The 13,910-nt window shown below is 43.4% G+C and overlaps 1 protein-coding gene across 1 annotated transcript in view; it reads right to left on the bottom strand.

The window, feature by feature from the left end:
- Positions 1 to 13,910, bottom strand: part of MEGF6 (multiple EGF like domains 6) — a 1,562,146-nt gene that overhangs the window by 781,765 nt on the left and 766,471 nt on the right. The gene's annotated exons all lie outside the window — the stretch shown is intronic.

Consider the following 13,910-nt stretch of genomic DNA (forward strand, 5'->3'; position numbering starts at 1 on the left):
CATCTAGAACTGCATTATAGAACCTCTTTTGTCTATCCTAAATTCTCCTCTATATAATTCTTGATAAATTGTAGCGATAATCATCTATGCGCTGATATTTTTTCAAATGTCTTGACACACAACAATCAGAGCGGAAGGCGCCCTGTTGCTGGTGGTTGTCCCGTGGGGTATCTTGTAGTTTCATAGCCCTTAGTAAAAATCCACATTGTTTCCTAATCTGTAAAGCGCAATCTGTCATTTTGAATCTTGACTTTATTTCTGAAAAATCTACCTTCACAAAAACCTCTGTAACTTTTATAGTTATTTTGTAATCGCGTTTCCCGCACGCAGAAAAGTTGCTGCGAATTGCAATTTAGCTCCATTTCACCAGATGTCAAAATAGCTTTTTCTTGTTTTCAACTGCTGAATTTCGTTTTCAATCTGATAATCATTCATGAATCATTGCTAGTGTTGACCTGAACCAATCCAAAGTAACTATCACTTATCCTGAATCTCCTTTAGTGAATTAAAATCATTTTAGCATATTTTCCCTTACATTGCAATCACATTCAAAAGTATTTTTGCCTGCCTCAAAATCATACCTGTTTTCTCTAAGCTTGCTGGGAGAACTGGGATTGAACTGTATTATTGATGGTATTCCTGAAACCTGTGTGCCCTTACTTCCATCTCTTCATATTGCATACTGGTGGGAGTGAGTAGTCACAGGGGAAAGAGTGATCATATTGTCTTTTGTGGAAATCATATCTAGTTTTATTTCTGTGTTGCATTTTTCCTGTCTTGCATTTCCTTGAACCCATACAAAGTATTCTCTGCCACCTTATTCTCCTATTCCTACTCCTAACTGGTTAAAGAGATTGTTGATATTGTAAGATTACCCATTGCTGATCACCGTTCATATTCATAAGTGTGCTATTCAGATATTATTCCTATTCATATATTGTTCAATTCTTCCAATAAACCTTTTAATTTGCAAAGCAAACCTACTTCTTGGCTCAGTGAGGTCGGGGAGATTCAAAGAGAGGGGCGTTATATAAGGGTTCATCGTCCAGATTTAAAGAACTTTGACATAACAATATATAAATAAGGGCTTCCGTTGGGCATCCCATACTAGGCATTGACTTAGTTGGAGTGCTGGATTAAAGTCACTTACATATTTCACAGGGCCTTGGTCTGCTTTATTCGAACCCATTTCAGTCTCTGATCTACCCCCAATTAATGACTATGCAGTTAAAACAGCCCCCACCGTGTCATGTTCGGGAAACAACTCTCCAAAACAAGTCAGCATTCCAACAGGTGACTCCCTAATTTAAAAAGCGCCTTGACTCTCAAGTTCCTTACCTTACCAGAGCCATATCCAGAATGTGCCTAAGAAAAGACCATCAAAGATGGACATGCACAGAGAGACGTGCCCCCCCTACCCCCACCTAAGGTACACAAAGCTACCATCCCAGGGTGAAGGATTCCAGGCGTCTCTGCTCTGCTATGCCTCTATCTACTTACTGCTATCTTCCTACCTACCTGTTCCTGGAGTCTACCAATAAAGCCCCCTGCCTGGACTGGAAGAAGCTGCCCCTTGTCATTGCTGGCTTCCAGACTTTCAATATCACAAAATGTGTTGAAGACAATTGGAAAGGACACTCAGACAAAGTTCATAAACTGATCTATGCATACATAAATACACAGGCACACTTTGACTTGACCTTTACAGCCAATGCTCCTATATAGGTCCTTCTTCTGACTCCTAGTTAATGCCTATGCAGTGGGCTAAGGATTGGCACATCCTGCATCAAGCTGTATGCCGGTCAATCCACGCACTATCACATTCCACTGCTATAGTGGTGCATCATTCAGTAGTAACTCAAATATTTGCACTTGTCATAGTTGTCAGACTCCATCTGTCTGCTAAAAGTAGGGAGCACATCACTAATGTGCCAAGTGTCCAGGTGTTGTTTATGAAACTCGAGTGCATAGAAAGAAATGTGTAACCACCCTTGGGGCCGCACGCATTGGCCGCGACTTTGTTTACATTTATGACGTCATGATCGTCAATAGAAATTCATGTTTTTTGATAAAATCAACTCTCAAGAAAATGCTAATGTAATGTTTAACCATAGAGGGAAAAGGCAGCTAAATCTGCAACTTTATCTAGGACAAACCAGAGTACCTTTACATTAACTTAAATCGCTCTTTCAGAGACTTTCTAACTTTTTGGCTTTTTTACAAGCTCTTGATAGAGTGCAGGGGACAGGAGTTCCCTAACTTTTTTGTTCTCATGCATAGAAATTGAGAGCAGATAAGGCCCTCAAGACTCCTCAAGTCTCAAACCACAGGCTGCAGTACGAATGAATACAGTACTCTTGGGAGGATAGCTCAGGAGCAACGTGCTCGCCTTGTCAGCAGGACGACACAGAGCAACACAGATTCGATCCCCGGGTCCGCGCTTAGAAACCCCTGGGTATTAAGCACATTATAAATAACCAATCATATCATCTGATAGTGCAGCAACAAGGCTTCAACCAAACTTACCAGAACCACTTATATTAAAATGTCTTATAATCAAAGAAGTAGTGAATCAGGAAAATACTTCCATAATTGAAAATCATTTTCTATCTTAGGGCTAATAGAGCCAAACATAACACAAATATATCAACTTATCCATCTGTTATTTCTAAGGGATCCAAGCGAAAAAGTTGCTTTAGTGTCCAACAAATAAAAAACAAAACAGGCCAAACCTTCCCAAGAATAATCTAAAGTAGGGGCAACCACTGTAGCCCAACACATTTCGGTCCAGATGATCATCTTCAGGACCCAACATTTCTCAAGGATAAAAGATATATCTAATATAACAAGTATAATGAACGGTCACTAGAATCGCTAACAAAATGGAAGGCCGATAGACAAAATATAAAATGGAAACATTATGTTAAAGGCAAATGCATTCCAACATGCAAGTTTAATGTACAGAAGAGACGGAACATAACTGCCAAAAAGTCACCGCCACCAGGAAAACACTGTATGGCCCTCAACCACGTACAACCACTGTGTGAGGAGATGTTAATGTTAATGTTAAAGGATATTTGTACCATGCACTATCACCACTGGTGTGGTCCCCTGGTGCTCTGGCGAATCTGAAAAGGAAAGGGGGTAGGGGGATGAGTTAGTGGGAACGAGTGGGATAAGTGCAAGAGAGCAGTGATATGCTGTTGGCAGCTTCAGTTCGGTTAACACAGTTCGCTGAGCTTGCGGGTGCTTTCCGGTCGGTAGCCGTCATGTGCTGTTATGCGAAGCTATGTGTGGTTTGTTTTGTTGTATAAAAAAAGAACATCATTACGTAATCCAATTGGTGTATGTCCAAAAAGTCCCAGAAGCCAGGTACTCAGGCTCTTAGCGGTATCTAAATAAATATAAACGCAAATCTGCATAAAATAAAATCAATGGATGGCCAGAGAACACCTCTGTGATTCAGTCGTCAGCAAAACAAAGTCATATGTAAATAAAGGGAAAAGAAACCCATGCTCTGCCCATCCCTCGGTATGCAGCTAGTAGAAGAAATGATGGACAAACATTGTGCTTTATGTGCTACAGAACCACTTTCCACTCTGTGATGCTGCCCGGGTGTCGAAGAGGAACCACGAGGAGAGACGATGCAATGCAAGACTTTCCTGCGCTGAGATATTATAATTCCAGTCAATTCTTTTTGATGGATTATTGACATCTGTGTACAAATAAATCGTGAAAGACCATTTTCCAGAAGAGAAGAAGAGTGGAAAAGCTGATGCAGTGAAATGTACCTACATATAAATGCAAAACAGTTCAACTTCAGGCCGGCGGTGTGCACGGTGACACCCTGACGTCACAGACTGTCAGACCTGATCTTCCTTTGGACATTAAGAAGCACGTCACCATGCTGCGAAGTCACCAGGATGTAGTCCATCAAAGACCGATCCATAAGGACCGGCAGCAGATAATGACTGCCAGACTACTCCAGTCTGCCTGCTAATACCTTGTTCATTCCACTCAGGGCAGGAGTCAGCAACCTTTGGATCTGCAGATGTTTTCAACTACAACTCCCATCTACACCGACCAGCATAGTTAATGGCGAGGAACCATTGAAGTTGTAGTCCAAAACATCTCAGGGGCTACAGATTGCAGACCGCTGATTTAGGGACTTGTGGCGAGTTGTGTGGTAATGGTGTAAAAGGAGGTGTTTTGGAATTACTCCTGTTTTCCACTCTGCACCATTTGGGGTTTTCTAACCCAAAAAATAAACAACCTTCTATGACAAAGAGGTAAGTCCCACTGGCAATGGGCCATACTGTAATTCGACCCGTCCCCAATGGTGTTCTATGGGATGCCATCATGATCACTAAGCACAACTTCAACTGTGGCTCACACCAATTGCTGCTTTCAATTGCGGCTCGGGTGAATAGCTAGGGGCAACGTGCTCGCCTTGGAAGCAAGACAACAAGGAGCAATGGAGGTTCGATCTCCAGCTCCGCGCTTAGAAACCTCTGGGTGTTAAGCACGTTATAAATAACCAATTACAATTCAACCACACCAAGACCTTTCTAATCCTGTGGCTTGCTTCTCCACCAAACACAGTCTGTGGGACACTGCCTCACACTCCGTGAAGAGAAAAAGATAGAGTAGCAGGTGCCATGGTGCTAGAAAATGGTTTGAAAAGTGAGTATGTGAGATTTTTTGAAGGAAGTTGCTCTTTATGGCGAAAATAAACCAACCAACACCGATTTGCAATAAAATGGGCCTGCATTCTCTCTAAATTAGTTTCCTGAAAGCTCAGTTTGACGCGAGGCTTGATAATATTTTGCCTGGATTTTGCTCTGAATCAGCAAAGCCGCACCATCTTATTAACACAAAAGAGCTCTTCATACGTCTTCCGCGCTCCACCTAATTGCGCTTTCAATATTAAAATGTACGGAAAAAAGCATTTACACACATTCTAAAACAGAAGCGCCTCTCTGAGGGATCATAAAAACATAGGCTATTTTTCTATTTTTGTCAGATAATGTTCAGAAAATCTAATTATATTGTTTCATATCAGATGCCAGCCAGGGCAATTACCATTGCCACAGTAAATTGCCGTTCACCATGCCCGGCGATATTCTCATTATAAACTGAAAATGTATCTGGACCCGCAGAGGTATTAGCGGGACGTGGATGGGCTACAAAACTGGCTCTTGCAAAGAATCCGGGGGCAATGAAGCATGCAAGACAGCTGACGGGCCGGAAGTGAACTGAATTCTGCACTGGGGCGTTAATCCCCTGCCACAGAGCGTGCAGGTGAATTGTCAGTATCATATCCCCGGGATAAACCTTTCTATAGCTGGCACAGCAGTTATGCAAATGCCCAGTTTTCGAGCAATCACTTAATGCTGGGATTGTGTTTGCTTCTGCAGAAAGTCGGACCGAGACACAACTATAGCTTCTTTTGCTATGTTGAAAGGGGAGTGGGGAATTAGGATTGCAACTATGGTTATCTGGTACCATAGCTGGCAACTAAACCACTAAACGACATCACTATCTTGTTAAGTAGAGAAATCTCAAACGCCCCCATTTCATGTCTGGGCACATTGGTCAGGCATTTTTTTTTAAAGTTCTGGTACTTGTAGTCCGTGCTTACTTTGTAAATGAATAAGTGCCAGGGCCTACATTACTTCTAGAAAACTTGTGCCGTCACCAGGCATTTGCAGAAGCAACCAGCGTTGCCCCTGCCCACTGACAGGAAACAAAAATAGTACACTGTTGCAAGCAGGGGAGTTGCTGGGTCTGGAAAAGACCTGGGGCTAAGCTGATGTCAGAACTGTTGGGACTGGGGGCTAGCTAGTCTTTTGGCTGTAGCTCCTGAGATTCTATCCGGGGCTACAACCAAAAGATCAGGGGCTATAGCCCCCTTAGCCCTCCCCTAGCAACTCCCCTGGTTGCAAGTACTTCAAAACACGACAAATGTAGGTACTAATTGTTATCCGACTCTTAGGGCCCGATTCATGGAATATTTGCAGGGTTCAAAGTGAATTGGCACTGCTGAAAAGCCACTGTGCACCGCCGACACAAACCCTGATTCATGGAACCGTGCAAAGTGTATTTTTGCCGGGCAAAGTCAAAGCATAGTCATTTTTGCAGTACAAAATGACTTTGACTGGCAAAAATACACTTTGCACGGTTCCATGAATCAGGGTTTGTGTTGGCAGTGCCAAGTCACTTTTCAGCAGTGCAAATGCACTTTTCAGCAGTGTAAATGCACTTTGAACTGTGCAAATATTCCATGAATTGGGCCCTTGCTGTTTAGGAGCGAGCCCTCTTCTGAAGGGCTGGGGTACATGTAATGCTTGGTGAGGCTGCTATACTGTTATTGGGCCAGGACTAGCACTTTAAATTCTTCCCCAAGACAGCGTTTTGGAATACGTTGCCATAATGTGTGCAGTAGGTGTATAACTTACAATGCCCAAGCTACTAATGCCAATCACACTGCTGGCATCGCTGAACAGCATCAGCACTTCTCCCTCTTCTCTGCATTACTTCAGTCCTCTGGGGGCAAAGTCTGTTTTTTTTTTCAGTACCATGCATACATTAGTGTGTCAGATCTCCCAGCTGTAGGTAAAACATGTATTCACCCTTTCACGCTGGATATCGATAGAGTACCCTACTCTTATGACACGGGCAACATGCAAGATGGTCCCTCTTAGAAACCTCCTTGGTATTAAGCACGGTATAAATAACCAATTATAATTATAGTTATGTTTGTGAAGCAACCAATCAGAGCAGGGCCCTTGTTGGGTGCAGTCAGCAGACTCAGTCATCTGCGCACTCATCAGCTCTACCTTTTCCCTGGGCGTGCCTGGTGGTGCACGCGCTAAAGTCCTCTCCTTAGACCATCCACTGGCAGCAACTATGTGGTGCTGACCTCAGGCATGTTAAAACTCACTGATTCTCAGGACTCGAGTCCAGAAGCGGGGGACGCTGTCGAGCATTGGAAAGTGACATCATGGGACATCAACGTGCAATATGCAAATTTCATTCACGCTTGTCTTTCACAATTAAAGAAAAACACACGACAAAAAAGCATTTGCCAAGGGAACAGATTTTCATATTACCTTGCTGTGTAAGCATAAAATGCACCTTTGAAATCGGAGGACCTGTAGCAAAACATGTCCGTATAGAAGGCTGTCAATATGAGAAATGCTGCAGTTTCACATCCAACGATTACCGTGGTCTTGCAGTTAAGTATTGCATTTGAAAGGCGTGAAGTTCGATTCCCATTCAGGGTTCGAGACTCGACTGCAGCGTGGTGGTATTCTTTTTTATTTCTTAAAAACACCGGAAGTGGCGGCATCTGCCCTCTCAAAAAAGTGGACGGACGTCATCCACTCGCGTGGTCCCTCGGCTTGAGCCCTGTGACTGAGTTTGGCACATGCGTGCGTATCAGCACACCACGTACTGGTTAACAGAAACTAAAGGGCTCAGATAGGCACTGCATATGCCTAGCAGACTCGCCCCTACCTTTACAGGTGCGGTGACCCACTCTGTCACACATGCACAAGCCGTGCCCACCTGTTCAGCTAAAGGCAGTATGTGGGTACCTCCCTTGGAATCATGGGTGCCAGGCCACCTGCATCACCTGGCACGATCACAAGGCTGCCTAATCTTCAACTAGATGATTTAAAGTAACCTCTTTGCCACAGCATCATTAAAGGGGCCGCCCATTCATGAAAATGGATGAGCAAGGCGAATGCCTCTCATGGCACAGGGGCAGCCATGCTTATCACCTTCATGAATTGAGTTACATTGAGTCTGGAACCTGAAGTCAGCCAACCTTCACCCAGCGATGTTGCCAGGGCACAACAGCAACCACCAAAACACGGAGTCTCTCTGACAGTGAAAATAAAAACAAATGAGTAATATTGCACAAAATACACAATGCAGGGTCTGTTCATGACAATGGAACTACTATATGTCTAGCGTTGGAAAATAAGTCCAGGGACTCCACGCTAGGAAACAGCTGCACAAATTAAAGGAATGGTTCGGTCATGGCACAGGGGTAGCCATGCTTATCACCTTCATGAATTGAGTTACATTGAGTCTGGAACCTGAAGTCAGCCAACCTTCACCCAGTGATGTTGCCAGGGCACAACAGCAACCACCAAAACACTGAGTCTCTCTGACAGTGAAAATAAAAACAAATGAGTAACATTGCACAAAATACACAATGCAGGGTCTGTTCATGACAATGGAACTACGATATGTCTAGCTTTGGAAAATAATTCCAGGGACTCCACGCTAGGAAACACCTGCACAAATTAAAGGAATGGTTCGGTCAAAAAATGTTATTGGCCCTACGGGTCGGCCATGTATTTTTAAGCCTATGTCGCTCGATTTTAGAAAAATTTCCCATGGACCTTACCCGAGTTTTCGTTCATTAAACACACGCGAAAACAGACAGTACGGCGCCGCCATTTTGTGATAATCCTATCACTTGCCGCATCGCCCTGGCTGACCTGCTTTTGCGGCACTAAATCATATCCCCCGCCCCTGAGCCTGTCATCAGCAGACGCGTACCACCCATTTCACAACGCCAAAGCACGTCTTGTGTCAACATTCACTGCGCTTCAGCTAATGACGTGTCGCCATGGAAATCGCAGGATGCCTCTTTCCTCAATAAGTATAAACAGACCGTTTCACAACACACAGCAGCAGATTTTCGATTCCATTCCTCTCTCTGTGTTACTTTGAGTATTCTGTGACTCGTTTCTGTGCTCTGGTCAGCTACCTTCGTTGCTTGTAGTCCGTGTGAACAGATACCAGTACCACCGCTATAAATTATTTTAGTTTGTTTAACACACAATGGCTACAATAATGCCCTACATGTACGAGCCCGAGTATACCGAGGAGGAACTACTGGAAAGGGAAACACGCGAAAACGATGGGTCTTCGGACGGCAGTTGGGAGGACGATTCAACAGCTGAAGAGCCTGGACCTAGTCGCATGGACGGTGTTTCCACCTGGTGCACATGCAATCGGTGCAAGCTAATGCCAACCGAGGACGAGAACTGCTGCTGCTGTGAAAACTCGGGATGCGTGGCCTACATTTCGGAAGGCGAGCCACGACCGCAATGCATCACCGAGATGCCAGACTTCAGGGCAGCCTGCCTCACACGGTCCGTGTTGAGGATAATGATGGTGATTATGCTCAAACTTTGCGCAACTGTTCGTCCTTGTAATCCGAGTAACGAGTAAGTATACTCTGCTTGTCATGCCACTCCTATTTCATGGTCTTCTACTATATCCAAAATTACATATACATATCATTGTAACGCATGAAAGTTGTTCAATAGTGTGCAGTGTCTAGATAGCATTTGTCCGAGCAGAATGCCATTAGTTACAAGAATTGTCATTGACAACAAACGTTTATTAAACTTATCTTGGTCATTTAAAAACAGTTTGTTTCATTCTTTTTCACAGGTGGTACAGGCTGGTGGCCTATCGTTCCTTTACATGGTGGCTTCACGGGAGGCTTGGACACTGTGTTCGAAGAGTAATACCCGCCTGTGCCGTTTGTGCCATAAGAGAAACTTTCCCAAGTGACAGCGGTCAGTACAGGAGATTTTCTCTCGCTGTGCTGCAACCTGACCTGTACAATGTGTAAAGTCTTGTATTTTTGTGTCATCAAAATAAGATACAAAATAAAACACCACATATATTTTAACAACGGTTGTTTCGATTATTTAAATGAATCAAGTGTGTCTCCATTCAAGGATGGACGTCAGACATCTGTCCTCCGAATGGGTGAAGCAGGGTGGTCACTATCTAAGCTAACATAATATATTCTCAATAATGCATGCACTAAATAACACTTGTTCAAAGTCTTTCAGTCGGTTATGTCTCTATAAAAGTCACACATATATACTATCAATTAACATTGGATTATACAGGCATTAGGTTAAGGGTCTTGACCACTATAATACACTGTTTGAAGTGTGGGTCTGTGCTCACAAGAATCTCCGGTATGTGGCATTTGTTATTGATAGGCAACGATATACTGAAGTAGGGGTCTCATGTTAGTTGGGGATCTGCTAGGTGGGCATCATGGCGTGGTCAGTGGTCTGGCACATGAAGAGAATACCTCGCAGGGACGCAGGGCAGAATGGCAGTAAGTTTCCACTGGCGAGGGTGCGTGGGCAAGGACATGTTTGTGGAGATGAACGAGCTATGTGCTTAGTTCAGGCTTGTTCACATGCAGGACAGTGATCTCAGAGGAAGAGTGATGTGTTACATTTATTAGCTGTTGCAAATACCTCTGGAGTTTTCCAGTCAGAGTGGGAACGAGTGTGGGGGCCATGTGCTCTGCGCAGTGAGGCCTGGTCACCAAGATGGAGTGGAAAGGGGGTACAAAAATGGATGCCCCGTGTCCTGCTCGGTGGTTCCATCTACGCAAATGTCAACAAAGTTAACATCACATAAGGGCAAGGGGCGAACCCACTACTGGAGGCACTTGGTCCGAGTTTCTACTGAGAAGAAAAGGATGAGAGGGGCCTGATGGCCCCTCGCTCCCACACATTTGCCTGCACGCCCCAGTCCCATCCATCCCACCCCCCTCTATCAAAGGCGGTTCGCACCCGGGAATGAGCGCTGGCATGGGGGGCTGTCACGGGCGCAAACGGCCAAGGTGCCAAACAGCATGTACACTTCAAAAGGTATCCCACGCCCAGGGGCCATCGCTCACATGGCCTCCTCAGACCCTGTGTCTCCAGGCAGGCCTCCCCTGAGGCAGGTCGCCCCCCTGAAAACCACATAATACCACGACATACACACATCATTCATTCACAAACACACCCCTGTTTCTAATACTTTATAAACCACTTGATATGTCTCATGAGAACATCTTTGTGCTTTGCAAGTCAACTCCTGAACCTTCTACCTGAGAAGCACTGAGATCTATGCTAATCTGCCCGTCGTCGTGCTATCTGTGACTGCTTCGAGCAAACTCGTCAGTATGCTACCTGTGGCCATCTACCTGTTCTCCTGCAACATACTGCTCGGCCTGCTGAATCCAACTGTTTGTTGGTCAAGGTAAGGCCATGTATCCTAGTCATATTTCGGTCATTTTTACATTTCTATCTATTTGCGATTACAGTACCCAATAGTGCTATGGTCATTGGTCTCATTGCTATTGACTTGAGTTTCAATTGTTATGCTATCAATAGATCTATTTATTTTCATCTGTGTCAATTGTCATCGAATTGCATCCTTCGGGGGTCCAGTCTATAATGTAAGCATGTTTCCTTCTCGTGCAAGACAGAACATCCAAGGGACGAGTCACATGTTCAGAGTTTAGTCACATCATTTAAAAAATGTCTGTAACTTATGCAAATACTAAGCCGCACATGATGAACTGGTATAGTTCTGGCGACCAAAACAAACCTTGCATTGAACATGGTATGGTTAATTGACTTTTTTATGACATTTTTATTCATCAAGGTTTTATAATAATCTAGATATTTACTTTTCAGAATTTTCAACAATGCCTGCCTGTTCGATTAGCGGTTGCCCTTCGAAGACCCATGCTAAATCTGAAGGCCCTACAATGCATGTATTCCCTAAAACTGTTGATCGAATAAGAGAATGGGTCAGACATTGCGGATATCCACCGGAAGAGCTTGAAAGTAGAGTCCAACAAGTCTTTGAGGACAAGAGGGGTGATCGATACCGCATCTGCAGCTGGCACTTTTCCTTGAACATGTACGCCACATCTTGGGTAACAAAGAAGAATAAACGGCGAACGACACGAAAATTGCTCGCAAACGCTATTCCAACTCTATTCGTCCACATTCCGCCACTGGTGAGTCAAGTGTCCAGATTTAGCTTTAGGCCTTGCGGTAGTGTGTAGGTAGCCGAATGGATTAATTGATATTTTAGGTGTTGTGTCCCTTGTAATACTTTCGATATTGATATGAGTGTATAGCTTTTTGAATAATGACATTTATTCATACATTATTTTTCGATTTTATAACCCCCAAAGGAAATCTATTTATGGGCACAGGGAACTGTGCTATATTGCACATTTTCAATAGCATTATTCTCAAGTATTCTGTCAGTTTACATGGCAATTTTTTAATATTTGCATTTCATTATCAAACAATAATTTACCTTTACAACTGCTTGACTATCCACTGAATCTGAAGCAAGAACATTCTACATCTGTGACGTGCCCGCAGTTATCAACCACTTCTAGCGCGTATCAGGTAATCATACTTGGCTATTCCTCTACAGACTTGTTTTATGCATGTCAAGTAATAGTTTTTATGTATCGTGTGCTTATTTTACCAATTGTTTGGTTAGTGCTTTCCAATTGATATACACCTTAGTTGTCGTCCCCTGGTGTTTGTTTTCAGTTATAATTAGTGTTATCCATACTAATGCAAGTACTGTCTTTCAGTGAGATGCTGAAGCGTCCACCACATTGACAACAGCCCTAGATGTTCTTCAGAAGAACGAGGTATGGATACTGACAGCTCTATCGACCATGATCATCAGGACTGGAACACTTGTCATTTGATTGTTCTACACCATGTTTCTTTCGTGGTTAGCCATTGATATGTACCTGTGCGGTCGACGCCAAGTGTGTGTTGTGTTTTCAATATTGTAACCCTTACTAATGCAAATACTATGTTTCAGGCAGTTGTTGAAGCGTCAACCCACGCACTTGATGCAGAGCCTGACATTCAAGTAATTCCAGGGGAAGTGGAAGCGGGACCATGCGGATACGAATCGTCCCAACAGCTTTCGGAAGCGCGCATCACGTTTACAACATCCATAGATATTCTTCAGCAGCACGAGGTATGGATACTGACAGCTCCATCGAGCATGATAATATAATGTGATTCCATTTGCTATACTTTCTTCCCTATTAACGCAAGTACTGTGTTTCAGGGAGACGATGGAGCTTCCACTACAATCACAAGATCCCATTTAGATGATGCAGATGTAAAGAAATCGGAGAAATAAGTCAATTAAATCTGATAATATTTAAATATTTCTTGATTCTTTTAGACAATGCATAATTTGTGGTTATCTCTTTATATGTACCTGTGATGTCGACCCCAAGTGTGTGTTATGTTTACAATATTGAAAACCATACTAACGCAAGTACTGTTTTTCAGGGAGTTGCTGATGCCTCCTCTCCAATACAATCATTCATGGCAGTCCATGCAGAGCCAGAGGTATGGATACTGACAGTTCCATGGAACGAGGTCATCAAAGCTCAAATACTTGTCATTTGATTGTTCTACACAATGTTTAATTCGTGTTGAGCTATTGAGATGTACCTGTGTGTTCGTCCTCACGTGTGTTTTATGTTATCAATATTGTGATACATAGTAATGAAAGTACTATGTTTCAGGGAGTCGATGGAGCCTCATTCTGTGCTGTCTATGCGGATACAGAAAATATAGTTGTTGCAACGCAAGAGGAAGGGAAGAGATGCGGAAACGAATCGGAGCTACAGCGTGCAGATGTTGAAGGGAGAGTCAAGAAAGTTGCAAAGAAAAGAAACAAAAATAAGGTTAGTTACAATCAGTTCATAACTTTAGAAATGTTTTTGTGCTGGGGACTATTTTATGTTTTTTTCCAGTCAATTGTACTGTACTTTATCTTGTGTTTAAATTGAACATCCTTTTTCCAATCTGTCCTCTAGTTACCCGTGTGTGTACGAACTATACATACACAGACAGTGAAGCGAATGAGAGATGTTGCTTGCCAGACCATTTACACTATGGAGGAACTATTAATTCAGACGCCGCGTGTTGAGACTAGAGATGCTCATGTCCAATGGCCAGAACATCAATTGAATGTGTCCGGAGAATCCAGTAAAGTTGTAAGGGACCATTGCTACAGTA

The sequence above is a fragment of the Ambystoma mexicanum genome, chromosome 8 (genome assembly GCF_040938575.1).
Source record: "Ambystoma mexicanum isolate Mex_15411 chromosome 8, UKY_AmexF1_1, whole genome shotgun sequence".
NCBI classification, from domain to species: domain Eukaryota; kingdom Metazoa; phylum Chordata; class Amphibia; order Caudata; family Ambystomatidae; genus Ambystoma; species Ambystoma mexicanum.